The sequence below is a fragment of the Schistocerca serialis genome, chromosome 3 (assembly GCF_023864345.2).
Source record: "Schistocerca serialis cubense isolate TAMUIC-IGC-003099 chromosome 3, iqSchSeri2.2, whole genome shotgun sequence".
Taxonomy (NCBI): domain Eukaryota; kingdom Metazoa; phylum Arthropoda; class Insecta; order Orthoptera; family Acrididae; genus Schistocerca; species Schistocerca serialis.
In genome coordinates, this window is record NC_064640.1 from 18,480,685 (window position 1) to 18,506,600 (window position 25,916).

Consider the following 25,916-nt stretch of genomic DNA (forward strand, 5'->3'; position numbering starts at 1 on the left):
CATAATGCTAACACGATTTCAGTCGCGAAATTGTAACAGAATGAGCAAACAACTGAAAAATAATATTTTTTACTCGTTTTTATCGGAGTGTGCAGAAAATAACTTTCTTTCAGTTTCAGTCTATTCAAAAAATTAATTTTATAGTAGTGAAAACTGAAGGATGTCGATGGTCCTCATTACGACATCCTTACAGCGATCGACTGCTATTGCAACCAGCTGTCAACGGTTTGTCGCACGCGAGAGGGGCATTAGCAAATGGTCGAGAAATGCTAATAGTGTATTAGTGTGTGTGGTTTTGGTATCAGTTGTGGCCGTCGCCGCAGGAGGTGGATGCGTTGTAGGCGGCGTGACGCTCAGACCGTCTGGAGGGGGCAGCGCTGATAGCAGCCGGCAGCCGAGCCAGCGCAGTGCAGCGCCGGACGCCGACCAGCGAGGTGAGTACCGCCTGCTCGCTCCGCCGGCACACTCTCGCTCCCAGCAGTTCGTGTCGGGTGCCGCATTTTTACTATTATGTACAGTCTATCACCATTTAGATCCGCGTTATTTAAGTTCTAAAATCTTTGTCTGTGGTTTTTCCATTTTGTACAATTAGAAACTATACTTCCTCTTTCCATCGTGTAATTGTCTCCATCTCATCAGGTGTTCAGTATTTTTGTTTGTCGTTTAAAATCGTACGAGTTAGTTTATTTTCCATGACTCATTTTCTCTTTGTCACACTTGCTGCGATTCACAGAATGGTTTCCGTCCACTAAGCTGCGTATCAGTTGGCAGTATCCTTTGTGTGTTTACTTATTTGTTCATTTAAGTGATAAGTGTCACAATAGCTCAGTTCCCAATCCAAAATTTTGGTCAACTGACGGTGGAGTTACTCGCTCGAGTGCACGGACGGGCGACCATTTCTGAGGACTAACAAAATGCGCTTTCATCCGGAAGGAAGAAAGATCAGAATTTAACGTCTTATTGGCAGCCACGTCGTGAAGTGAAGAGCAATCTGTCGGATGGAGGATTATTGAGGAGGACACTGTCTAATATATGGAATCACCTGGCAATCACCTGAAACGACTTAATGCAGTCACAGACAACTATCGCTGGGCTGCTACTTACGAGTTCAGTTGATCACCACACCACCACATCCCTCAGTCACTTATTTAGAATTATGAGATGACTTTTTTTAAATTTAAGTCATCAATTTTCTGTATACCTCACTTGGGACGTATCTGTTGCGATACAAACAATATTGGCATTCGTGTTCAACGCACTAGAAAAATAAAGTATGATAAACGGAGTTAAACTCTTACGCACTGATAACCACTGGTGGAAATCTTCCGAATAGGAGCCCAGCAACCCGAGACTTGGAGAAACCGGTCTAAATTATCCAACAGACCGTGTAACAACTTCATGAAGAACATGTGAACTAAAAACCGGTTGCGAACGATATAAAATTTTACATAAAGGCATAGGTCAGAGATTTTATTTCCACTCATCAAATGAAACATCTGTGTGTGAGATACTACATTTTACTGACAGTGGACAGAATCTACATTGCTTAAGAAATTAGGAGCGCGTATTATTAATAATTAATTAGGAATGTAAGAAATGTTAACTTACTTGCCATTTTTATTCAAAAATGGCTCTGAGCACTATGGGACTTAACATCTGAGGTCATCAGTCCCCTAGAACTTAGAACTACTTAAACCTAACTAACCTAAGGGCATCACACACATCCATTCCCGAGGGAGGATTCGAACCTGCGACCGTAGCGGTCGCGCCGTTCAGGACTGAAGCGCCTAGAACCGCTCGGTCACCGCGGCCGGCGCCATTTTTATTCATCCGTAGGGCACATAGTATCTTTCCTAGAGAAAAACTGTGCCTCGACCTAGGGTGAATGGTGGAACAACCATTTGTACAGTAGCAGAGCAGTAGCTTCATGACTGTTATGTAACTCTTGTTTCTAATTAAATAATTTGGATTTTTCACATAAGAAAATATAACAAACCTGAAATATAAAATGTTGTTGTATTACGTGCTCATAAACAATCGGATTAGAAACACCGATATTGGAGAGAGACCCCTCGGTAACGGACGCAGAATAGGGAAGACACGTGACAGCAGTGCCTTTGACTGAGACCAAATAATGGGTGCCTGAAGTAGTGCCTTCGAGGTAGTTCAGGTACTGCCTTTCTCACATGCCACCAAAAGGCTGTACTACAGGTACGATTCGGGCGAAACCACCACCACAACACTCAACATATCGTAAGAAACAATGCTGTGACGAGGAGAGTCGTGTATAGACGGGACACAGCGCAACAAATCACTCGCTAATTCAAGGCTGGACGGTACCAAACAGTGAGCAACCGTGACTGTGTTCATAGCGCCTCACGGGATACAGAAATTAGCATGGCCGCTGGAACACGCTCCAAGCACGGAAAAAGGTCACGTGGAGTGACTGGTAGCGATATACGTCGGTACACGCCGATGACAGAGTGAGAGTGCAATCACGCGATGCATCTGTCATCGTCTCACATGGACGAACCTGCTGTCCGACCAAGTGCCTCCGCTTCTTCTTTCAGAAAGACAAAAAGACGCAGGAGCGGGTCCAGCAGCTGGAGGGAAGGGGGCAAGAGGGGCTTCTCGTAGGACATGTCACCGCAAAACCTTTTTTAGTAGGAGTGTTTGTATTGTTACATACATTAATTTCTAAATATCATCACAGTTGACTTTCTGAGTAGTGAGAGACAGAGACAGTGACAGCAACAAACGGTGTACCACATCCTTCGCTGCCGTGCTTTGTCAGAATAGTTTTATGGACTCTCCACGGAAATTAGGGTGTCTTAATGTTGCTCCAATAACCCCCCCCCCCCTCCCAGTCACTAACCGCAATCGTACTGGGAATGTCTAGACGTTATATAACGAGTTGTGGATGCCGTAGATCAGGTCAGAATAATCTGCGTCAGTTGCTGGCGGCAGTTGACGGCTCCCCAACGTCTTTGGTGCCTCGAGCAATCAATTACAGTCGCCTCACCGCTGTCATCAGGGGGGAAGTGGGTGCTACAAGCTACTATGTGTGTATCTCCAATGCCACTGTTATTTAGGAACTATGACAAACCATAATAAAACAAGACAGTTGTAGATAATCCATAAAAATAGGTGAATAATGAAAATGATAGAATGATGGTGTTATACAGGGTAGTCAGAAACAGTCTGAAAAGCATGTAAGGGTGTCGCAGGGTAGGTTATGCTGACAAATAATTATTAAGAAAAAATTCGATACGTTGTGCCGTTTCCGAGTTAATTAGCATTGAAGTTGGCAAATCAGGCCGCTGTGAGCGCAAATTCAAGTGATCGGCCAGAGACGATGTCGCCAAACGAGAACTTCGTTCGTTTTCCTAAAACCGATCAAGGGAGCGATACAAAAATTGGAAATTAGACCGTAGTGAGCATCGAACCCGAGCCAGAGGCTGAGCAGTCTCATGCGCCATCATCTACGCTGTGGGGACAACTGACACTAATTGTATTGTATCTGACGGGCCGCTTGAATTTGCTCGCAACGACCTGATTGGCTACTTCAATGTTAATTAACTCGGGACCGGTGCAACATATCGATTTTTTTTCATTACGGTTAGTTCTCACAAGGGAACCTCCCCATCGCACCCCCCTCAGAATTAGTTATAAGTTGGTACAGTGGATAGGCCTTGAAAAACTGAACACAGATCAATCGAGAAAACAAGAAGAAGTGGTGTGGAACTATGAAAAAATAAGCAAAATATACAAACTGATTAGTCCATGTGTAAGACAGGCAACATCCAGGTCAGTGCAAACAAAAGAGTGCCGTGGTCCCGTGGTTAGCGTGTGCGGCTGCGGAATGCTAGGTCCTTGGTTCAAGTCTTCCCTCGGGAGAATATTTTAATTTTTTTATTTTCAGACAATTATCAAAGTTCAGGCACTCACATATAATCAACTTCGCTCTCCAAAATTCCAGGACATGTTCAGATTTGCTTGGACATATGCAGGATTTGACGGTCTACACACGGAAAAATTTGAAAACGTTAAAAACATATGTTTTGACAGAGCACAGACAAAACTGTGCGACTGTGAAACTGTTGCATTCATTTGTTGCAGTTTATGTGACAACCTCTTATGTTTTCACACTTTTTTGTGGTTAGACACTGGACTCGCATTCGGGAGGACGACGGTTCAACCCCGCGTCCGGCCATCCTGATTTAGGTTTTCCGTGATTTCCCTAAATCGCTCCAGGCAAATGCCGGGATGGTTCCTTTCAAAGGGCACGGCCGACTTCCTTCCCCGTCCTTCCCTAATCCGATGAGACCGATGACCTCGCTGTCTGGTCTCCTTCCTCAAACCAACCAACCAACCAACCAACCAACACTTTTTTGGGAGTGATTATCACATCCACAAGAAAACCTAAATTGGGCAAGGTAGAAAAATCTTTTTACCCATTCACCAAGTGTACAAGTTAGGTGGGTCGACAACATATTCCTGACATGTGACGCACATGCCGTCACCAGTGTCGTATAGAATATATCAGACGTGTTTTCCTGTGGAGGAATCGGTTGACCTATGACCTTGCAATCAAATGTTTTCGGTTTCCATTGGACAGGCACGTCCTTTCGGCTACTAATCGCACGGTTTTGCGGTGCGGTCGCAAAACAAAAACTTGTTACACTGAACAGAGACGTCAATGAACGAACGGACAGATCATAACTTTGCAAAAAGAAAGAAAGTAAACTTTTCACTCTAGGGAAGATTTGAACCAAGAACCTCTCGTTCCGCAGTTGCTCACGCTAACCACGGGACCACGGCGCTCCGAAACTCGTACTCTCCTAGATTTTGCCCGTCTTGCACACGGACTACTCAGTTTGTACATTTTGCTTAGTTTTCTCATAGTTCTACATAACTTCTTCCTGTTTTCTCGATTGATCTGTGTTCAGTTTTTCAAGGCCTATCCACTGTGCCAACTTATAACTAAATCTGAGGGGGGTGCGATGGGGAGGTTCCCTTGTCAGCATCACATTCGGAAGGACGACGGTTCAATCCCGCGTCCGGCCATCCTGATTTAGGTTTTCCGTGATTTCCCTAAATCACTCCAGGCAAATGCCGGGATGGTTCCTCTGAAAGGGCACGGCCGACTTCCTTCCCCATCCTTCCCTAATCCGATGAGACCGATGACCACGCTGTCTGGTCTCCTTCCCCAAAACCAACCAACCAACCTTGTCAGCACTACCTACCTGGCGACACCCTTACAAGCTTCTCAGACTGTTTATGACCACCCTGTATACGTGGAATACCATATGTTCAGCACTTAACCGAAAAACCCTTTTGTTACTAAGTATCCACTTTTTCCGTAGCTCAATTTGAAACAGTTTATCATTATATTGTTGTTAACATGGTATCTCATAATGGTGAAAAGGTTTTCATCATGTTGAAAGTAAAGTCATATAGCACTGTTGGCTGAGAGACCACAAGAGGTAGGTTCAGTCGCCTAGTGGTAAAGAGTTTCCTTCCGCGAGCAGCGCAATGGCTCTTCCCTTGTGAATCTGTGCGAAGTATGTCTTATGTGCATTTCTGGTGTGTAGATGAGTGTAATGTATACGTGTATAGTGTGGCGCTGTTATATTCTTGTTGTATGATCGTGATGAGAGAAGGGAGACGGTGAAACCCGGTGCCACCCATAGCTTATTGCTCTGGAGAAGCACCGAGGGAGTCGTCGAGCTGAAAGTCCATATCCGACGAGCGGACAACCATCAGCCGTGTCACGTGCCCTCATTTCGTGAGAAACTGTCAAGAGGTTTCGAATTTAATTCTGCGTATTGGCGTAAAGTCTGATGATCAGGAACGTCATGACACTACTTCTCTTGCAGGCCAAATACTAGCAGTGAAAATTTCATCCACCACCACCATGGTTCGAAACGGCTTACATCCGAGTCGAGCGCCACCGCACAGGCGTGCAATAGTGACCTTTCCTGGGGAGGCGGTTATTCATCAGCCATACTGCATTATGAATATCCCGTAATTTGTGATCCCTTACTCCCTTACTATCTCCCGGCGTAGTTGCTGGCAGAACGTGCACAGGTGTACTGCCGGCACTCGGTGTTCAACGGACACACCATTTTGGCGACCAACCCCATCGCTGTCATCAGGTGCGCTGACGAACGAATAATTAGAAATTTTGTACCCGTTGAACACCGAGAAACGTAAGTACACCCGCGAATTGTTCTGTCTGCTGGTAATTTATCAAGATTAACTCACGCAAATAGCTACCGTAGTAAAAAAGTATTCTCCAAATAGTAAACAAATTCTTGTAGGTAGTTTTTTAATCGAGGGACACTTTTATTCTGCTTGATTATTTAGAACGCCCACATCACTCTGATCTGAAGACGATTCGGTTTCATTTCAACAAAAGTATGAGACCGTTAATTTACAAATGAAACAAGTTCTGTGTAAAGAATACTGAATGTTTTGTAGCTAAAGTAGCGTCCGCAATATTCTCAGTATATGCGATATAAGTCGTTCAGTGTCCTGATTAAAAGGGTCTCTACTTGCCATAAAAATGTCGTCGCCAGTTTACACTACATCTACACTCCTGGAAATTGAAATAAGAACACCGTGAATTCATTCTCCCAGGAAGGGGAAACTTTATTGACACATTCCTGGGGTCAGATACATCACATGATCACACTGACAGAACCACAGGCACATAGACACAGGCAACAGAGCATGCACAATGTCGGCACTAGTACAGTGTATATCCACCTTTCGCAGCAATGCAGGCTGCTATTCTCCCATGGAGACGATCGTAGAGATGCTGGATGTAGTCCTGTGGAACGGCTTGCCATGCCATTTCCACCTGGCGCCTCTGTTGGACCAGCGTTCGTGCTGGACGTGCAGACCGCGTGAGACGACGCTTCATCCAGTCCCAAACATGCTCAATGGGGGACAGATCCGGAGATCTTGCTGGCCAGGGTAGTTGACTTACACCTTCTAGAGCACGATGGGTGGCACGGGATACATGCGGACGTGCATTGTCCTGTTGGAACAGCAAGTTCCCTTGCCGGTCTAGGAATGGTAGAACGATGGGTTCGATGACGGTTTGGATGTACCGTGCACTATTCAGTGTCCCCTCGACGATCACCAGTGGTGTACGGCCAGTGTAGGAGATCGCTCCCCACACCATGATGCCGGGTGTTGGCCCTGTGTGCCTCGGTCGTATGCAGTCCTGATTGTGGCGCTCACCTACACGGCGCCAAACACGCATACGACCATCATTGGCACCAAGGCAGAAGCGACTCTCATCGCTGAAGACGACACGTCTCCATTCGTCCCTCCATTCACGCCTGTCGCGACACCACTGGAGGCGGGCTGCACGATGTTGGGGCGTGAGCGGAAGACGGCCTAACGGTGTGCGGGACCGTAGCCCAGCTTCATGGAGACGGTTGCGAATGGTCCTCGTCGATACCCCAGGAGCAATAGTGTCCCTAATTTGCTGGGAAGTGGCGGTGCGGTCCCCTACGGCACTGCGTAGGATCCTACGGTCTTGGCGTGCATCCGTGTGTCGCTGCGGTCCGGTCCCAGGTCGACGGGCACGTGCACCTTCCGCTGACCACTGGCGACAACATCGATGTACTGTGGAGACCTCACGCCCGACGTGTTGAGCAATTCGGCGGTACGTCCACCCGGCCTCCCGCATGCCCACTATACGCCCTCGCTCAAAGTCCGTCAACTGCACATACGGTTCACGTCCACGCTGTCGCGGCATGCTACCAGTGTTAAAGACTGCGATGGAGATCCGTATGCCACGGCAAACTGGCTGACACTGACGGCGGCGGTACACAAATGCTGCGCAGCTAGCGCCATTCGACGGCCAACACCGCGGTTCCTGGTGTGTCCGCTGTGCCGTGCGTGTGATCATTGCTTGTACAGCCCTCTCGCAGTGTCCGGAGCAAGTATGGTGGGTCTGACACACCGGTGTCAATGTGTTCTTTTTTCCATTTCCAGGAGTGTATATAATCTGAAAACGTCGATGAATCCTAACCCTTTATTTAAGTGTATAGTTCACTTACGTGTAAAAAGGAAAGAAACAGCTATATAGCGTCAGAATATACCAACGTGAGAAGTAAATAATATAAGTCCTTCACGTATTTGCAAATATAGTCGACATATGCATTGCAATGACACTTTATTAAGTGACAAAGACCGTCTGTACAAACCTTTTAGATGCTCTGGAAACGTTTGTGGCCGAAGGACATCTCGCGACAGTTGAACTGAAACTCGCCTTCGAAAACGCTGATCTTCGCATAAAGGTACAAATGTGACAAGGATCCATTTTTTCGATACTTACCAAACAATCTGCAAGTTCAGTGCGATCTGTCACTCGTTGTGTATCAAAATTTCACTGCTTGTAGTAAGGTCAATTGAGTTGTAAAGATATACAATAAGTTCACACCTCAAATATTCAAAACCTATCGCGATATACATTCATAGTCATAAAAATGGGTGCACCCAGAAGAACAAGGCGAATTGCTATCATTGTTGGTAGGCAGACAGATGGTACTACACATATGATATGGTTCCACTTTCAACTGTGAAGGACGAACGTGTGTTGCACGACACGCCCACAAAATGTACATGTTACTATGGTGTCGAGCCCCTACGGTTGTGAATACAAGCGGCTGGACGTCACGGCATAGAGTTTTACAAGTCTCAGATGATGTCCTATGATACTCCATCCGTGCCACTGGCACCTGAGCGTGCAGATCCCACAAATTGGTGGGTGGAGCTAGAATCCTCATGACACACTGCCCGCAGCTCGTGGTATAGTGGCTAGCGTTGCTGCCCCTGAATCACGGGGTCCCGAGTTCGATTTCCGACCGGGTTGGGGATGTTCTCTGCCTGGGGACTGAGTGTTTGTGTTGTCATCATCATTATCATTCGTATTGGTTTGCGTAAAAAATTGATGTGAAAAAAATTGGGACTTGTACGGGCGCTGATGACCGCGCAGTTGAGCGCTCCACAAACTAAACATCGTCACATCATCGCACATTCATCGGCACGCCACACATTCTCGATCGGGGAGAAATCGGGCGATGCCGCTGGCCACGGCAGAGTATCCACAACTGCAGCGAATTCTAGTGAGGTGGCAGCGGTATGAGGAAGAGAGCTGACCTGAGGGTATGGGCGTGGGTCCTCCTGAACAGCAGAGCTACCGTTTGCAGGATCATCCATGTAACTTGCAGCTGTCTCAGAGGCCGTTGGAAACACTAACGGTGAACGGGCAACTTAAAATAGCGCTCCCAGCACCATCACACCAGTTGGCGGTATGGAGACCCCGAACCACTCTTTATGCAGGCACGACCCATGTGGCTGTCACCTCCGAGACAGAAGCAACACGTGTTCGAAAGATGACCTACTGCCAGTCTGCAGGGTCCCATGTCAGTCGTTGCCGACACCAGGAGAGTCGTGTGTGACGTTGCGGGGGTGCAAGTGGCGTGTGCCGCAACATTCGGCGTGTGGCGAGCCTTGCGTCATGCAGTCGCCTGCCGACGGTACAAACACTTACGGGGGGGGGGGGGGTTGCAGAGAAAGCAGGATTGCACGCTGAACGGTCCTATCGCTGCCGTTGGACCAGCTCGTGCGTGGTGAACAATCCGCCGATGCTCCCTCTTTGCGATGCTTGACGGATGCTCAGATCCCACGTGTCATGCTTACATGCCTTCCTCTATCCAGACAACGGTGGTGTCTGTACGGCCGGTGTGGCGCCCAATACGTCGATGTGACCACCCAACTTCCTGCAGCCCCACCATACGTCCCCTCTCGGACTCATCTAGCTGGGGAAAATGCTGTGGAACGTGTCACCTGGTCGTTCAGGTGATGCTCTAGTTATGCTAACCGCTGTCGTGGTCGCTGGCACGGCTGCTTGGGGCGCTCTTAGAGCAACCGAGGGGCCCGACATCACGGCCCCACACACGCTCCCCGAGTGCCCAGCCGGAATTGGAAAGTAATCATTGGTATAGCTGATGGTATGCAACATGCCCACCCATACTCCAGTGGTTCGTTCAGGTCCTTTTGAGTGAAGCTCTTTTTATGACGCTGAGTGTGTGGTGTCACCGCCAGACACCACACTTGCTAGGTGGTAGCCTTTAAATCGGCCGCGGTCCGGTAGTATACGTCGGACCCGCGTGTCGCCACTGTCAGTGATTGCAGACCGAGTGCCGCCACACGGCAGGTCTAGAGAGACTTACTAGCACTCGCCCCAGTTGTACAGCCGACTTTGCTAGGAAAGGTTCACTGACAAATACGCTCTCATTTGCCGAGACGATAGTTAGCATAGCCTTCAGCTACGTCATTTGCTACGACCTAGCAAGGCGCCATTACCAGTTTATATTGAGATTGTTATTAATGTATCAACAAGAGCGATGTTCTCCAATTATGGATTAAAGTTAAGTATTCCAAGATCTTCGTACTTTATTTGCAATTCTCAAGACATTGTCCTGTTCCAGACCTCACGCCAGTCTGCGTGAGCTTAAACGCGTGCCTTTCGGCTACCTCCGAGTGGCTTGGCTGTCTTGCCAAGTCACTACAGAGTGTAAAATTCCTTTCCAATTTTCTTCTCACAGACCGTTGAGGAAAGTGTCGATGTTCATAAAGCAATTCCAGTAAATCTGATTGGTAATTTCTCTTTTTGGGGAAGATTTTCGGCTGAAGTGTATCTCACGAAGAAACGACATGTCCCATGAAAACTATAGGACACGAATTTGTCATTCTTTTATATAACACCCGATTTTGTTTATGAGAACTCCTTCATCAAACTTTCTCCAGTTAGACAGAAGGCTAACACTGTTCAAACGTAATTGTAATATATACAGAACGTCCATCGAAACGTGGGCGACCCTGACCCATCATGAACGTTGCGAGATATTAAAACGAAATGCACGGTAAGGGACGGCACCAAGAGCAGAGAATATTTTACTGCGTGGTTACTAACTTCATTTCCTTATCTACCTATATGGAGGGACAACTATGGTTTTAGAGAGAAGTCGCAAACTATTTGTGATACTATTAAGTCCTCGAAAACAGGAGTATTGTGACGCATCACTTGCTAATTTTTGCAAAGAAATATTTTGTAAACATATGTGGAATGGGAGGGGGTGCAGACTAACTGCACTGCGAGGTTTCTCTTACACTGCCAAGAAAACTTGCATAACGGAGAGGAAACAACTATGTGGTTAAGACCCTGGTGTATTTCGGAAGGGAATGATTAAACCCTTTTATTGCCTTCGCAGATATTTTTCTAAAATACACTAATGATTCCTTCAACAACACCACGGTCGTTTCAAACGACCCAAGTCAGTACTCTGTCTCTAACGTATTCGATGGTGACAGGACCGATGCGGAAGCACTCTCGCAAGTAAGCCTGCCACGAGCGGCTACAAATTCCAGCAACAGTGGGCGGCCTTCGGTTGACGAGTATGCAGCTACGGCCCAAGCCTGCGTGTGTCCAGTGAAGTAAAAAACTGAGCACACATCTCACCTAAATAGAATCCAATTAACAACATCTTTACCTCTCTCCGGGATAACGTGGGTTCTTTCTGTCATATGTTTAAACGCTATTTGGCCAACTTCGTGCTAAGTTACTTTTTTCAGTCCAGACGTAATGACAAGTTTTCACCGGTATTTGTAGGAAATATTAAGATGTTAACGTAAGATACTACTTTCGACAGAGTTTTTTTAATCGAGAGCATTTGTGTGGTGCTAATGATTGCGTCGAGTGCTTGTGCTGTGTTGCTGTGGACGTTTATGGAAATTAAAAGGAGGGGAGGGGAGAGCAACCACATATAGCCTGCTGCTCCCAGTTATCACCAAGGGAGCAGAAGCGGCGCACTTCTCCATTCCATCGTCGGATCATCACAAACATTATATATTAGTTTACTCATCTTGAGTGGCAAGGGGCGATCTGTGTTAATTACTTGAGAGAAGCTGAACTTCTTCTACCTTTATTACCGATTACCGGTATCGGTATGCATAGTTACCATCTCCTGGTCTCGATAAAAGGTTGTGGCATTCCTCCTATACCAGATGTACAAGTGCTCTTTCTAAACCATTGTCAGGTATGTGATGGGTAAAATGAACGATGCATCGGTAAGTCAAAGTTAAAACCACAATATAAAGAGTTATTCATCGAATTCTCGTGCCCCTTACCACACACCACTGTGAACATCATTTCAGCCGGTCTAGCGGTGCCCTGGCTGCGCACAGTAGTGTGTGGTATGAGACACGAGCATCTGGTGGATTACTCCGTATATTGTGGTTTTAACCTTGATTTACTGATGCATCGTTCACTTCGACCCTCACGTACCTCTCATGTTCGAGAAGGTGTACTTTTGCAGCTGCTATAGGAGACATGTAGTAACCTTTTATCGAGATCTGAAGATGGTAACCAAGCTTACCGAAGCCGGTAGTCGACAATATAAGCTGTATAGAAGCGACCTTGGCTAAGAATTTCACCTCGTCTCAAGAACATTGTGTATTCTATGAGGAACTGCGAGAAAGCTTGTAATTTAAACCAGGTCTTGACGCACAGACTGATGATCAGCTACAGTAATAACTTCATTTCCTTATCTACCAAGATGATGGAACAACCCTGGTTTTTAGAGTGAAATAGTAAAATTTTTAGTGGCATTGGTACGCCCTCGAAAAGAGGAGTATTATTACATATTGCTTGCTAACGTTTGCTGTGTAACATTTGGTAAAAATAGTGAATCTGCCAGAAATGTTACATCTACCAGCTCTTATCTTTTTGCTGCCAAAAACTGGTGATGAAAGTTTCCACAATTTCCCACAGGGTACTTGCGTGCGAGCAACCACACCTAGAGCGCATTAACTTCGTCACTTCTGCATATGCTGGTGTCGACTGATTGTAAAAAAAAAATGTTCAAATGGCTCTGAGGACTATGGGACTTAACATCTCAGGTCATCAGACCCCTAGAACTTAGAACTACTTAAACCTAACTAACCTAAGGACATCACACACATCCACGCCCGAGGCAGGATTCGAACCTGCGACCGCAGCGGTCGCGCGGTTCCAGACTGTACCGCCTAGAGCCGCTCGGCCACCAGCGGCCGGCGGCTGATTGTAACTTGGTAGCTCGGTGGGTCAATGTCAGACTATATTTGATGAAAAGTATCCAGAAAACTATTAGCGGACATTAATACAGGACACGTCCACCCATCACCTATGCTGGGGACACTTGAATGGGGCAGCACATCCTTCTTCGAGAGCGACGTTGGACGCTGGGGTCTGCAGGGAAGTCGACGCTCTAACCAATCCTAGAAATGTTTCATTGGGTTGAGGCCGGGACTCCTGGCAAGCCAGTCCATCTCAAGAATCTTGATTATGACAATCGTCGTCTCCGAACTGTTCCTCTTCTTAAGCAGCACACAATACAGTAAAATATGTTCGTATCTTTCCGCATGTAGCGTTTTCTTAAACGCAATAGTCTGGACCGGAGACCTTACCTTTATTAAATGATTTTAGCTGCTTCTCTATCGATCTACTTCCAAGTTACTCATGTTGGCAATCGTTCTAGATCCGAATTCTGTAACATTCACTTCGTCTTCTTTGGTGAAGGGGTTTCGAAAAACTGTGATTGACCTCTCTGCTTTAGTAGCACTGTCATCAGTGACATCCACATTGCCATCGCCCAGTGAAGGCATTGATTGCATTTTGTCGCTGATGTACTTTACATATGACCAAAATCTCTTTGGGACTTCTGCGAGATTTCGAGGCAGAGTTTCGTTGTGGATTCAACGAAGTTCGCGATAATTTCGAGATCCTGTAAAACTTCGTCAATCTTGGGGATTTTGCGTTCTCTCTCTAAAATAAAGATAATTGAAGTGTAGTGAATTTGTCAAAGCATAGCCTGTGGCGAAAGCTATGCAAAGAGATTACCTAAGCGCTTCATAAAAGCTCGACAGAATTGAGAGAAGGGGGTGTCAGGTAGCTACAGCCAATATGAGACTTTCGAGACGTTGACTCCGGAAGTCCCCCATGCTTGGGCACTGTTGGATGGGCTGACATAAGGTGTGGGCGCTGATTTGGTGCTCTGGCTGGTAACGTGGATAAAGGTACAAAAATGAGTTACATCATCTTTGATAATGTCCGCAATGTGTCGTTTAGAGTTAGTGAAGTCAGGGAAGTGTTAGAAGACGGTTTAATAATTTTGATGGTATAGAGTAAATGGCAAATTGTGATTCTGACCGTTGAGAATGAGTGTTAGTCACCAGTTCTGCACTCCATTTTGTGCATAATTACTGGTGAAATTTCTTCATTTGAGAGCACGTTCAGGCTGTTGCATTATTATTATAGTTTTGTTGGAATAAATTTGCATTTTATGCAACGTTTCTATGTAACGTAGGCAAGAGCACATGTTTGCACCAATTCTGTGAATGGAGATTAACAAGTAGAAATTCAAAGTTTTGCGAGTGGTTAATGACGTTAAAAGTTTTTCAAGAAAAACAGAAGCCAGGCCATAGTATTTTTTCAGTTATTTTATTAATTTTGGTTTGTTTCTCTGTGACTTAAATTGGAGCTATCATGCTCACCACATGCTTGAGTGAAATCTAAGTCCACGTAAGGTATAAAAGTGTGTTAAATTGTCATAATGTTTTTTAAAAGTGATTCAGAGAAATTTGGTACCCTTCTTGTGAGAATTTTCTTTTAAGTTTTTTTTTTTTTTTTTTTTTTTTTTTTTTAATGAGGTCAAATCAAGTGTATAGCAGTAATTCATGTGATTTAGGTGTTGTTTAATTTCTTGCAGTGCCATTTAATGATTATGATTTTAATGGCCCTCAGCCACATCTTACGTAAAAATTGGGTAATTTTCGGTGAATTGCTTTTGTGAATGCTAACGGACTTCATGAGTTCCCGCCAATGTTTGTTACTTACCCTACGCTCGTTCGAGTGGTTTGCTTCAATCCCTTCCTATGGAATAACAGCCCATCAAAACCAAATTTATTAATGTATGTTAGATTTTAAACTTCGCGTTAGATTTTATTTGTTTATCCGATCCACCACAGCTTGCTGTACAAAAACGATATCAGATACGGTGATAGTCTAAAATATAATTTGTATTCGCCAATGTGCAGTTGGATAAAATCCCTCAATAATCTCCGTTTTGCTCTGCTTTCCGATAATGTAAGCTGACGCAATTATTTGGAATAACAACCACACACACCCCACCACCCTTTTTCCTGTATTTTTATGCGTCCATGTGTGAATGCTGCTATGCTGAAAAACACTGAAGTTAATCCGTGTCCCTACCCCATAGCATAACTGAAGTTTCTTTTGTGCGTAGGAGTCCAAATAAGGTAAAATTCTTAACTATTGCCATAGCTCCCATACCGAGAATCAGTATTATCTAACCTCCTATTGAAAGCTGTGTTTTATAATAATAAAATTACATGAACTTAAAGAATCACGTTTTGATATGGATATAAACAAATCGCCACTCCGTTTTCTCATTAAATGCAGTTTGTGTTCAATCTCATTGAAAAAAATGGTTTGAATGATGAAATAAAAGGTTGTAGGAGAAATAATTAAAGCTTTAATGGAGCAGAAGTCAATAGCAGCTGAAATGACATGTCGCGTGGTTAGGGCCTCGCGATGGGTAGACCCAATCGCTTGGTGAAAGTCTTTTGAGGTGACGCCACTTCGACGACTTGCACGTCGATGAGGATGAAATGATGATGATGAAGACGACACAAACACCCAGCCCCTGAGCGGAGAAAATCCCCAACCCAGCCGGGAATCGTACCCGAGCTTCCCGGCATGACAGAGTGCCGCGCTGTGCACTTTTTTTTATCCTTATTGTTCTTTGTTTTTGGTCGTAGCGGACGCCACACGACATCCGCTGATGTTCGCTGTTGATCCCTTCGCTCAGGTTTTTTTATTACCGACACCAGCCTGGTCTCTGACCGAACATGCTGAGCTACAGTGTCAGCAGACTCAGCTGCGGTGGCGGACTAATAGCAGCTTAACTATGGTCATGAAATGCCCAGACGGTTATCGCCCTCTCCGCTGAATGTATTGGCTTGAGGTACAGTTAGAGTCATCCACTGCATTGTTAAACTGATTAGAGTTCCAAGCGCCATGTTCAACTAGTAAATGCGTAGCTAAAGTCGGATCGTTATTATCAATCAAAATCAGTGTACCAAGAACCCCAACATACAGTAAGAAGTTGAAATTTGCATAGAGATTACCAGAGAGTAGTTGGAGGTGTAAGCCCAACTTACAGAGGCACGAACACAGAGCGAAATGACAGAATAGGAGAGTGATTGGCGTTCATGTGTCATAGTTTAATTCTACCTCATAGACGGTAATCGTGCTATCTGTGACTTCCCCTGTAACGGATGAAGTCAGTTCAAAGGTCGGAGGAAGGTAAAAGTATATACCATATCCAACAGGACTCTGCCTAGTAAAGCACTCCTATGATCAAATCCACCTTCGAACTACGTCTGTGAACTGTCGTTAGTAAAAAGTCATCAATCTACGTGCTGTTTCGCAATTCGTATCACAGCATTCCAGGAGTAGCAGAGGGTGGTTTAGTAGGTAATGTTATGACAAGGAAGGAATGTCTGGAAATGTAGCGTTTGGATATAAAATAAGTTTTAAGATCGGCTCGTTTTCAGATTTCCCACTTCACCGTACGCACACAAACAGCCACATTTTGTATGATGGAAATCCTCATGCCATACATTTACATGGATTCAGAGACGGTTCGGTATCAGTATACGGGCTGCTATCATTGACGTTCATCTTATTGGGCCGCACGTTTCACGGTACCGACTAACGGGTACAGTTACTTGACATTCCCGAGTGAGGTGCTGGTGAAAGTATTGGAAGATTTGCCACTGTCACTCAGTCAAGCACTTCGCCCCCGTCCGTGTCTAAATTAATAAGACATTTGGTGAAAGATGGATAGGTCGAGGGGGACAACTCCTTGGCCGCCATGCTCACCGGATTTACACTACCAGATGTTTTTCTTGTGGGGCCATATGACGAGTCTTGTGTAAATGACGCATGTATAGTCGGAAGAAAACCTTCTAGCACGAGTTCTGGTGGCAGCAGGGATAGTGGACCGTGTGTATGAAAACATGCGTCGCGGATACACCTCGTGCATCGATCAGCATGGTCACCTTTTGGAGCTGCTCCTGTATAGCACACAGATCAGAGGCTGGAGATTTGGAATTAATCCGATCTTCAAACTTATTTGACCTTCTGACGGTATATTTCTGGACATGGGTTCCTCGCCGAAACTTTATCTACTAATCTCCCTCTGCAACACTAAGAATCCTGTAACAGGAATTGTGAAACACGGCAAGTAATCATCTCAATCCATCGTCAGCATTTTCCTCAAACAGGAAAAAAGTCGCAATGTGGACACTTGATTTCGTGCCGGAGTCTCTCCCTTGAAGGGCTTTGTAACATGTTGTTGCTGTTGTTGTGGTCTTCAGTCCAGTATTGCCTCATGTGTTCCAACATTTCTACCGAATCCAAACTGATCTTCCCCGAGGTCGGCTTCTACCAGTGTTTGCATTCGTCTGTAAGGAATTCGTGTTAGTATTTCGCAGCCATGACTTATTAAACTGATAGTTCGGTAATTTTCACATATGTCAACACCTGCTTTCTTTGGGATTGGAAATATTATATTCTTCTTGAAGTCTGAGGGTATTTCGCCTGTCTCATACACCTTGCTCACCAGATGGTAGAATTTTGTCAGGGTTGGCTCTCCCAAGGCTATCAGTAATTCTAATGGAATGTTGTCTACTCCCGCGGCCTTGTTTCGATTCAGGTCTTTCAGTGCTCTGTCAAACTCTTCACGCAGTATCATATCTCCCATTTCACCTTCATCTACATCATCTTCCATTTCCATAATATTGTCCTCAAGAACATCGCCCTTGTATAGACCTTCTATATACCCCTTCCACCTTTCTGCTTTCCCTTCTTTGCTTAGAACTGTTTTTCCATCTGAGCTCTTGATATTCATGCAAGTGGTTATCTTTTCTCCAAAGGTCTCTTTAATTTTCCTGTAGGCATTATCTATCTTACCACTAGTGATATACGCCTCTACATCCTTATATTTGTACTGTAGCCATCCCTGCTTAGCCGTTTTGCACTTCCTGTCGATCTCATTTTTGAGACGTTTGTATTCCTTTTTACCTGCTTCATTTACTGCATTTTTGTATTTTCTCCTTTCATCAATTAAATTCAGTATCTCTTCTGTTACCGAAGGATTTCTATTAGCCCTCGTCTTTTTACCTACTTGATCCTCTGCTGCCTTCACTTTTCATCTCTCAAAGCTACCCATTCTTATTCTACTGTATTTATTTCCCCTGTTCTTGTCAATCATTCCCTAAAGATCTCTCTGAAACTCTCTACAACCTCTGGTTCTTTCAGTTTATCCAGGTCCCATCTCCTTAAATTACCACCTTTTTGTAGTTTCTTCAGTTTTAATCTACTGTTCATAACCAATATATTGTGGTCAGAGTTCACATCCGCCCCTTGAGCCGGCCGTTGTGACCGAGCGATTCTAGGAGCTTCAGTCTGGAACCGCGCGAGCACTACTGTCGCAGGTTCGAATCCTGCCTCGGGCGTGGATGTGTGTGATGTCCTTAGGTTAGCTGGGTTTAAGCAGTTCTAAGTTCTAGGGGACTGATGACCTCAGATGTTAAGTCCCATAGTGCTCAGAGCCACTTGAACTATTTTTGACCCGCCCCTGGAAATATCTTACAATTTAAAACCTGGTTCCTAAATCTCTGTCTTACCATTATATAATCTGTCCGAAACCTTCCAGTGTCTCCAGGCCTCTTCCATGTATACAACCTTCTTTCATGATTCTTCAACCAAGTGTTAGCTATGATTAAGTTATGCTCCGTGCAAAATTCTACCAGGCGGCTTCCTGTTTCATTCCTTACTCCCATTCCATATTCACCTACTACTTTTCCCTTCTCTTCCTTTTCCTTTTGTAATATATCGGACCGATTAGTTAAGACACTGGGTTACTAGTCGGAAGAATGACTACAGTACCCTAGGTCGCCAATACACGCTATTTACGATGGCGTTCGACGCTGAAATAACTAGCTCCATTCTTGCCAGTGGTAGAAAATTTAATCGCCTGTATTCGCTTTGAGAAGAGAACGTTAAACTAAACACGAAACCATTGGGCATTGCCTCACGGACTAAAAGCATCAGACACGACTATCACTAAGTTTGATGGTGACGCTGGGTTCGGTGCCACCCTCTTCATTTGACGCGATATTCAAGACGATTAGGTTACGTGCAAATGCAAGCTTTCAGCATCTCCCTTATCTCCCTCGGCGTTACCAACATTACAAACACTACGTTCATTTCTATTCGTACTCCTCACAGTAGTTCGTACCAAACAATAAAACTTAAAAAAAGAAATAGACAATTCGCGACGATAAGGTTTAGACGTGTGCAAGGAATGGAAACGTTTCCGATTTAGATAGCTGCAGCGGCACCTCGCAGCCGATAATCCTGTAAGACATAGTCGCAGTCTATAGAAGGTGGTTCACGTCCTTATTTGGTCATCCTGATGAAGGCCTCCCGTTGATTCTGTAAATCACTTCAAGTGACAACCTGGAAGTTACAGCGATAAGGCCGCGGTTATTTCTATGCCACATTCTTGACCAGATTCACCTCTAGCAATTTCGATATTGACATGACCTCGACCTCTGTCCTTCACTGCTTTTCTCTTCAGTGTATACTGTATGCGGTATGTCTGTTATACTCGCCAATGTGATTGATAGTCGGGTAGCGACGATCACAATGACCTATGCTGTCCACAAGCAAATAAGGCGACTGACATTCCACTGCAGACTCTTAGCGTCATGATTACATTCATCCCGTAAGACATGTTTAAGAAACTGTAACGCAGGTCAGTTCCATTTTTCATTAACGAGTTACATCGTAAAGAGGTGTTAAATTTACGTGGACATAAAGTAACGTACTTAAAGTTGTTCGCAGTGGCTGTGCGAAATTCTTATACATCAATGCCCTATCCGCAATGGAGTTCGTGGAAATACTTTGTGTTGCTTTTTTCTGAATTCTCTGTTGTTGTTAACATATAGAAGAATGCTGCGAGGGCCAGGCCTATTCCCATTGGTAGCACAGAGCGATGTGGAGCACTGATCAGACGTACGACCCGTGTTTAAGGAGGCTGTGGTTCAAATCCTTAACCGGAAATCCAGATACAGGTTTTCCATGATTTCCCTAAATCACTTAGGGCAAATTCCGGGATGGTTCTTTTAAATGGGGGCATCCAGTTTCCTTACCTATCCCTTCCCAATTCGAGCTTGTGCTCCGGCTGTAATGACCTCGCCGTCGATTGTGTGGGGCGGCTGGTGGAATAATTTGTTTATATAATATGTTGTTTAAATGCAGAGTGTAATGTAGAAATTATGCATTTCCCGGCCGATGCACCAATTGTGGGGCTACAGTCTGGAGCCGAGTGACCGCTACGGCCGCAGGTTCGAATCCTGCCTCGGGCATGGATGTGTGTGATGTCCTTAGGTTAGTTAGGTTTAATTAGTTCTAAGTTCTAGGCGACTGATAACCTCAGAAGTTAAGTCGCATAGTGCTCGGAGCCATTTGAACCAATTGTGGGGCGGCTGGTGGAATAATTTGTTTGTATAATATGTTGTTTAAGTGCAGAGTGTAATGTAGAAATTATGCATTTCCCGGCCGATTAACCATATGTGGGGCGGCGGGTAGAATTATTGATATTTAAATGTTCCTATTATTTATTTATTTAATGCTGTCTTTTGCCGTTCTCAACACTGGCTCTCTAACTACAATATTGGCAACCAGAAAGTGATTAGTAAAACGTGAAGTCTGTAATTAGAATTCCTAGTGCCCACTTCATCTGAGAAGTACATTTATAGCTACAGCTTATAGCTCTGAGGAATTAGGACATTGTCTGGGATTCATAATCAAAAACGATTTTTTAAAATTGTTCAGTATATTCTGAAAGTCACAGACCAAAAGAATCCACACAATCCAACTAACAGAGCAGTTCAGAGTCTAATGCGCTGATACAACTATAACTGTTCAAATTAAATGTTTAAGTGAATGCTCGCCATAATTTGATGATACTGTTCATCAAACGCCACGCTAAATAATGGCAGAATGTTTGTCCCGCAGCGGCACGTGAAAATACGACATACGCAAACTGAAGATAAATCATTAAAGTCATCCCAGAATTAACACTTCACTCGAAAATGATTTCATGGTTATGCGTATCCCGAGTAACTTATTATGGCCTCCGAGGCTGTTTTTAGCAATGATACCGACGCGACGCGACTCCCGGCACAGGTGGCGTGCTATTCAGCGTCTGGAGAGAACTGGGGCCTTACTTCCTCGCGCAGCGCTCTTATATATAAAGCCGCGGTGCGGACGGCTAAGGGAACGCCTGCTCAAAATTGCTCTACCGACTAGCCGCTGGGCTAGTAATGCACCACTTTAAGTTATTGAATAAATCATTGCTTCCTTTGCTGATGGCCGATGAAGCTCTCAATTTAAATGTGCAATCAGCACACAGGTAAAGTAATCATAATAAAAGTCTGACGTGGCTAAGTCAAATATTTTGGGCGAGAGAATTAATTTAATTACTCTACACGCAGTAGATGAGCTCTGAACTTGCCCTTTGGAGATACGCTATCGCTATAGTTTTATAGTTATTTTATTGAAACTTCTCACATCTTTATGATTAAAGCGGATCTCCCTTCTACTTAAATTGAAACATCCTAGCCTTATTTATTCGCCTACTTAATCTATCTTGCTTCCTTAATTTCTAAGACAAAACCCAGAAAATTATGAATTTCAACTAAAATTTTAATTTGCGAGATCCAGAATACTGTTCCTACTAAATTATTATGAAAAGGGAATCTAAATATAAATTTTTAAGTTTCTAGCTCTTTTATGTTGCGCCAATGATTTTTACAGAAAAACGTCCAAATTTCGAAAATGGTTAAAGTTGTTGAACTGACATTCAATACATGTTGATTTAGTATTACTCCTGACATGCTAGAAACGTTTCAGGTTATTTACTTGATTTTTAAAGGATTGCGCAACATTTATGACGTTAGAGCTAGTTACAGCGGACTAGGCTGGCACACAATGGAAAGACTGATGTGAATTTTATACAGCGTGAGTAGGCTGCTTCCCTACAATGGGACGTCAAACCGTAATGTTACGCCTTCCACCGCAGCGCTGGCTTTCAACTTGAAGTGATGGGAGTTTGTATATAAAATCTTGGACGCAGATTCAATTTGACTGTTAGGGTGAAATGACGGGATCAGGCACGATCAACATAGGAATTCTAAATGGTTCAAATGGCTCTGACCACTATGGGACTTAACATCTGAGGTCATCAGTCCCCTAGAACTTAGAACTAGTTTAACCTAACTAACCTAAGGACATCACAAACATCCATGCCCGAGGCAGGATTCGAACCTGCGACCGTAGCGGTCGCGCGGATCCAGACTGAAGCGCCTTTAACCGCGTGGCCACACTGGCCGGCTAGGAATTCTGTGAATGAAAACTGGCTTGCACAGACAGTTGTGTGTTATACCTCAGTCTCGGGCTGTGTTCTGCACCAGAGCTTAATAACATAGTGATCTAGTTCCGAATACAGGAATTTGAGCCGGTATGTATTATTGACTGTTGGCATCGTATGAGTACACTGATAGATTTAAATATGTGTTTTAGCAGTTCTCCATAGTCGAATATGGAAACAGTGGAATACTGATACCTTATTTCAGTGTCAAAACGTAACGTACTCGTACAAAGAGCTGAAACACGAAACAACATTTACGCTGTAATGTGACTTCGAGCATTGAGTAAACCACCTATGTCCTCGCAATTACTCCCACCTCGTTACTCTCGTCCTAATTTATAATGGCCAGCAACGCTTGAGATACGTGTATCTCGTTGTTTATTTATTGTTAGCACTAGTGTATACGCACTGAAGTTCTCCGCTTGACTATCCAGTATGCACAAGCTATGCTACAACAAAATTCATACTTTACATTTAAAATATTTGGATAAATATTAGCAATACTCTCCGCCTCTAATGCATGAAATTTCATTTAAACAGAAAACAGATCAGCCTTACTAAAGTCGACTTTGGACCTACGCGTCCAATATTGGCACATCATTTGATGTCCAATTGGAAAGGTATAGATAACGCCTTATGTTGTTCACTCTATAGTGTGTGCATTATGAATAAGGAAAAGTATTTCTTAAATACTTTCATATTTTACAACATAAATTCTTATATTTTCATTTCCGTATATCAAGAAATAGCAATGAAACTGAATTTGATAAAATCGAGAAATTTGAAGGGTACTTCTGAATGTTCTCTGCCCCTACAGAGACCAATTGGGCGAAGCAGCAAGACTGCTCAACTGGCGTACCTTATAGCAAGCTGTGCTGCAGATTTTAATATTAGCAATACTGCATCCTGGGATACTGCGTCCTGAAACGATCTTAACTATATTAATGCCTAGCATTCTCTGTTTTATTTGCTTTTATTGGAGTCCGTTTTAAAGAAAAGGTATGAAGAATCAAAATACAAAACATAAGAAGCGATCAAAAAGTTTCGCTTCGAACGTTGTACAGTCCAGTGTCGGTATGCCAACAAGGCGAAATCGGCGTGAGCGTTGAGGGAATCATCTCAACGACACGACAGGTTGAATATACCCGTTTGGTGAAACATCGTGTCCTGCTGCGTGAAGAAGTCTATAACTGCATGCTGCACATTCTCGTCCGACAGGAATATTTGACACTTCAAGGCCTTTTTTAAGGGACTGAAGGTGTGGTAATGGCACGGGGAGAGATCAAGAAATAGAGCTGGTTCTCGAGTGTCTCGCACCTGAATGGCGTAATTTCTGCGCTACAACATTTGCGATATGGGGACGTGCGTTATCACGAAGCAGCATTCCACAACGGTGGCACATGTCAGTCGTCCTCTGCGTCGGTTCTTGAATCGATAGTTTCCAAAAAGTGAATTGGCAGTGGTGGTCCTATATGTTGTCTTTGACCGTGTTAGACTGAAAATGACCCACCTGTGTAACCTCTGTGCTGTGTACAAATCAATGAAGGCATTTTTGAACCTCTTCTGTAATTGAAGTAATTGTGTCGTGTTAATGTCGTTTTCTCTTGGTAATAAATAATTAAAACGTGTTTGTGTTATTTTTTATCCTCACAGGACAACACACTAGAAAAAGCGTTTTCATTGTCCCATGCTGCCTCCCACAGTTTGATAGTTTAATTAATTTTCATCCAGACAGAACTCCCTCTACCCGTTTAAAAAATCCTCACAGCAAAGTATGACATCAGAGAAAACTTTTTGATGGCCCCTTGTATTGACACTGATTTGTGTCACAGTGAAACCAAACTACTGCATTAAAAGCACGATAACCGAAAATAACACGGAACAGAAAGTCTTAAGCTGAACAGGTGTGATATAACAGGAACGTGGTGTTATGGCAAGCTTCGACTCTTCTGAACAGTGTGACGCATCATGTTGTGTTCCGTCGCCTGGTGCTACCCGCTTACACTTCTGCGTTAAATTCCATTCCTCTCAGGGAATGAGGTAATGTGACGTGTCCATCGACCACTCTGGGTGCTGTTCGAGAGTATTAGACCACGTGTCAGCACGGTGTTTAGCCTTCTCCTCTCTCTCTCTCTTCATCAACAACACAAACACGACGCTACACTATACAAGCGCTCATTACAGGCCACTTACACAAGTCAATTACACTTAAGACACATGACAAGCAGGCCACCCAAGTGGTTTCAATTACAAAAGGCTCACACCAGGTCGTAAGCCTCACGAGTTCGCCATTTGTACACGGCTGTGCTCTTTTCTCCGACGCAAGCTGATGATATCACAAATTTCTTCTTAATAAATTAGTATTTTCAGACGGCCCCATCAAGGGAAGTCAAGTGAAGGAAGTTCTGGTGCTGGAGTCAGCCATGTCACAGACCAACCGTGCCCAAATCACATTAAAGGCAAGAAGTTATCCACTTGAAGTGACACTATGGCGCCAACGTGACAACAGCTCCATTCTGCAGATGACGCAGATTAGATGGGCCAGGCAAGCTTCTTTCAGAGATTCTCCTAAAGAAGCGTTCAGGCAATACAAATGGTGTTCTTTTGTCTACATTCATATCTGCATCCATACTCTGCAAACCGGTGTAAGTGCATGCCAGATGTTATGTTAGACCTCATGTTATGGTTTCTTCCCGTTTCATTCCCATACGGAGCGCAGGAAGAATGACTGCTTACTTGCGTCTGTGCGCGCTATAATTTGTCTGATCCTATCTTTGCGAACCCCACGGGATCGACACGTAGGAAGCTGTTGTATACCAGTAAACTTCCGATTCCTTAAAGATTCGAACTCTCGTGCATAAAACATCTTCAAACATCTGATTACTTTGCAAATGAGTTGATGTGTTAAATATTTGACATTAGCATGTAAGCAACAAAAAGTGTAGGAAAAGTTTGAAATTATATTACAAATTTGTTGGAAGTCGCTAAGTGCTCTAAATATCAAATACTGGATAAATGTAGATTGAGTAATTTAGGCTCAATTTTAAGCAAAAGTCAGTTTTCCATGCATCTCAATGTTTGCGACGCCATATCTCCTAAACTATGTGTCGTACAGTAATATAACGTTGCACGTACGTTCAGTGCTATATGTGGATACTGTCTGCAAACTATGTTGCAAATACACTTAGTAGTAAAGACGTAATAAATTAAAACGACATCGGCATGCCTGCTGTTGCCGTTTTCTGCATCAATAGCCAAAATGCAATA

The 25,916-nt window shown here is 44.2% G+C and overlaps 1 protein-coding gene across 1 annotated transcript in view; it reads left to right on the top strand.

Moving 5' to 3' along the window:
- The first annotated feature begins 372 nt into the window (after window positions 1–372).
- LOC126469649 (facilitated trehalose transporter Tret1-2 homolog) overlaps window positions 373–25,916 on the top strand; it is a 346,069-nt gene continuing 320,525 nt past the window's right edge. Inside the window, exon 1 of the mRNA XM_050096773.1 lies at window positions 373–434. The gene's annotated coding sequence lies outside the window, so the exon portion shown is untranslated. The remainder of the gene's footprint in view (window positions 435–25,916) is intronic.